Source organism: Mandrillus leucophaeus, unplaced genomic scaffold (genome assembly GCF_000951045.1).
Source record: "Mandrillus leucophaeus isolate KB7577 unplaced genomic scaffold, Mleu.le_1.0 Scaffold1201, whole genome shotgun sequence".
NCBI classification, from domain to species: domain Eukaryota; kingdom Metazoa; phylum Chordata; class Mammalia; order Primates; family Cercopithecidae; genus Mandrillus; species Mandrillus leucophaeus.
The window spans coordinates 145,262-149,336 of record NW_012100333.1 but is presented as its reverse complement, the minus strand read 5'-3'; the positions used below and the strand labels follow the sequence as shown (position 1 = coordinate 149,336).

The 4,075-nt window shown below is 42.2% G+C and overlaps 1 pseudogene; it reads left to right on the top strand.

Annotated features, from left to right (window-relative positions):
• Window positions 1-4,075, top strand: part of LOC105532170 — a 19,323-nt pseudogene that overhangs the window by 14,519 nt on the left and 729 nt on the right.

Here is a 4,075-nt window from a genome sequence, read left to right as displayed (position 1 = left end):
TGGAGTACAGTGGTGTCATCTCAGCTCACTACAACCTCTGCCTCCTGGATTCCAGTGATTCTTCTGCCTCAGCCTCCTGAGTAGCTGGACCTAAGGTGCACGCCAACACACACGGCAAATTTTTGTATTATTAGTAGAGACGGAATTTCACCATATTGGCCAGGCTGGTCTCAAACTCCTGACCTTGTGATCCACCTGCCTCAGCCCCCTCAAAGTGCGGGGATTACAGGCATGAGCAACCAGGCACAGTCTTTCTAGGGTAATTTTATTAGAAAATAAATATGTACACTTAGCAAAGTAAAAGAAATTGAAATTATATGGCCAGGCGTGGTGGCTCACGCTTGGATTCCCAGCACTTGGGAGAATGACGCTGGTAGATCATGATGTCAGGAGTTTGAGACCAGCTTGACCAAGATGGAGAAACTCCGTCTCTACTAAAAACAGAAAAATTGGCTGGGCGCTGTGGCCAGCACATGTAATCCCAGCTACTTAGGAGGCTGAAGCAGGAGAATCACTTGAACCAGCATGGCAGAGGTTACAGTGAACCGAGATCACACCACTGTACTCCAGCCTGGGTAACTGAGACTACGTCTCAAGAAAAAAAAAAAATCATAGTAACAATTCTTCTGTTCGTAAATATGCCTTCAGATGTAGACATCAGAAGTCACAAAAATATAAAGAAAGTGACCTAAATAAAGCCTAAGATTTTGGATGCATCTATTTATTGTACCAACCATAAGATGCATAATTCAATTATTTATCCAGTTGCTAGTCTAGACTTAAAAGTTTCCGGATTGTAGGAACCATGACTGCTTCATGGTTTTTTTTTTCAATGGCTATATGAAATTGAAGCAACTAATTTATCTATTTGGGTCTCCAGATCTTCTCCTTCTTTATCATCCAAGAACCAGGAAACTAGAGAAACTCTCATCTGGGTACCAACCAAAGGCACCTCTTGTAGGAGAGGATGAACAAACACAGGATGACTCATTTCTCTTACACTGAGATAGAAGAGAAATTAACCATTCTTTTCAACCTAACACAGTTCTGCTCTGGACATCCTCAAATGCCTCAAAGACACCTAGGTGATTCTGAGGGAATTCCCAGTGACCCTGGGCTGATGACCCAATGATAAGCCAGGCTGGAGAGACTCAGGCTGATTCTAAATAGAAAATGGAACAGCCCTGGTGGAACTCCAGAACCTGAACCACCCGTTCTAATTTGCTAGCTCTTGGGTAAGAAAAAGAACAAAAATATTCTTCTCCAGTATCACATTTTACAGGTAAATATAGTTGTGATCATGGCTCTGGATACTTTGTGGCCTTGATCTCTCATGCCTAAGATGCTTATTTACACTTATAGATTCTGCCATCAGATTCATTTTCCTCCTGGATCCTCTCACATAACTGTAGCAGGTCAATGAACAAGATGTGAAAAATCTCAAAGAGACGCAGTCCCAAATGGAGGCTGTAAGATGTTTAGGTTGATGTCTCACAACACAGAAAATGCCTTTTGTTAGTTTTCTGTACATTCTCTATCCAAAGTCCGGTCTTTTTTGTAAATCCCAGGCAGAGGCCAGACCTTATTTGCAGATTCCAGGTAGGGTCAACCTGGCTGTGCATCTTTTGGTGTTACAGCAAGCAGAGTGCAATCAAAGTAAAGATCGCCTCATGGAGGCTGCTCTAGAACATTCTAAATGATAACTCTACATAAAAAAAAAAAAAAGCTGATACAACATGAATAAAAGTACACAGTTTATTTGGGTCAAGCTTAAGGATTATAACCTGGGAGCAAAGATTCAAGTTGCCTAGAATCTACACTTTAATTAGCAGCAGTTACAAAAGGATTTGTAAAGACAATAACAGAGGAACAGAGTGGGCTGGATCAAAGTTGTTTTTCAGAAATTTTTATTTACAGAAATAACATTGATTAGTGATTAGATATATATATTAATGGTTTAGGGTATAAAATACAGTGTCCAGGCTGGGCTCAGTGGCTCACACCTGTAATCCCAGCACTTTGGGAGGCTGAAGTGGGCGGATCACCTGGGGTCAGGAGTTTGAGACCAGGCTGACCAACATGGAGAAACCCCATCTCTACTAAAAATACAAAATTAGCAGGGCATGGTGGCACATGCCTGTAATCCCAGTTACTGGGGAAGCTGAGACAGGAGAACTGCTTGAACCCGGGAGGCAGAGGTTGCAGTGAGCTGAGATTGCACCATTGCACTCCAGCCTGGGCAACAAGATTGAAACTCCATCTCCAAAACACACAAAAAGAAATATAGTGTCCAACGTGGCATTATTAGTGTCATTTATAGCTACTTGTGGCAATAGTGAACAGTTTCAAGAGATGAATACATAGTTAATAGGGGGAGAAAGATATAGCTGCACTTTTAACATCTCTCTGAGTTTGAGAACCAAAAGGACTTGCATTTTTCAGATAAAAGATTTTTATTTCTCAAATCTCAAGACCTGAATTCAAAATTTGGAGCTGCAGATTTACAACCTGAATGGCTAGAATAGCAGCAGGTGTTACCTGCATATTTGTGGGCATTTTGGCAAGAGGAGGAAGAAGAAAGTGGAGATTCTCATGTCTCTATATCTACTCAATGCATGTATGTTACTCTGATTGGGTTTCTGGGCTCCATATTTTCTGAATCAGTTTCAGGTCTGAAGATACAAGAGTCAGTGAAAGAGGTAAAATGATTGATTGCTTCTCTGTCAAGTTTGTAGACATTTGGTCTGGTCTAGTCTCTCTACAAGTGACTGTAGAGGGCTATAGATACCAAATAGGCAGAGACACAATTCTGTCTGCATATTTATGGGACAGCTTGCACTTTGCTGCACAAGTTGACTGGAAGCCTGAAAGGGAAAGTCCCTTCTACAGTAAATTCTAATTGGCACCTTACGTGTTTATATAATGTCTAGTCATTCCAGACAGTGTTTGGAAACAATAATTAAAAGAGAAATCAGGCCAGAAGTGGTAACTGATGCCTGTAATCCCAGGACTTTGGGAGGCCAAGGTGGGTGGATCAACTGAGGTCAGGAGTTTGAGACCAGCTTGGCCAACACAGTGAAACCCTATCTTTACTAAAAACATGAAAATTAGCCCAGCACGGTGGCAGGTGCCTGTAATCCCAGGTACACGGGAGGTAGAGGCAGGACAGTCACTTGAACCCAGGAGCCGGAGGTTGCAGTGAGGTGAGATTGTGCCACCACACTCCAGCCTGGGTGACAGAGAGCAACCTCTAGCTCAAAAAAAAAAAAAAAGAAAAAAAAAAATTCTGCAGCCCCTAGAGAAGCTCTAGCCCCAGAGAAAGAAAACAGTTTCATCAGCCCCAGACAAACAAAATTTTCTCCAGCCCCAGAAAAAGAAAATGGTTTTATTACAAAATTAAACTTGAATGTGACATGCATCATACTCAATCTGCTTAACAGATAACAAAGGCGGAAAGATGGTCACCATAATTAATCCGTAAGTAGAAGAATTTCCAGCACCATGTCATACATAGTTCATCCTAAAATCACCTGGAGATTGAAGAGGCCATCTGTGTTTATGAATTCCTTATATTCAATGACAAATAAACTTCACATCTTCATAACAGGAGGTAGTTCAGCAGCTTGAAACCAGGAGTCTGCTGAAGGTAGGCTTTCACTCTGCTACAAAAATGGTTGCATAGTGTTGGATCTTTTGATTATTTCCATTTTAGAGCGGTGGCTCTGTACTCACTGGCACTGGGCTCCAGCACTCCTGCTTCCTTTCTCCTGGTTGCTGGTGTCCTCTCTTGATTTCTTCCATCTGCCACTGAGGCACAGCCCAGAGCACAGCTCACATTTTATGTGAACTACATTTGCCACAGCAGCACTCTAGTGTCACATCAGAGTGAGGCCTGAGCTGCAGGAGGAGAGCCTGCAGGCCTCCTGGGTAGAATTACACCTTCACAATAATGAAACTGAGAGCAGTGTTTCCGTCTCAGTTTGTGCTTATAATGGTGACATGGAAAAAATGTTGCTGAATTTCCAACATGAGTCCAGATAGAGATAACTCCAAAAGTTCTCACTGTGACAGCCCA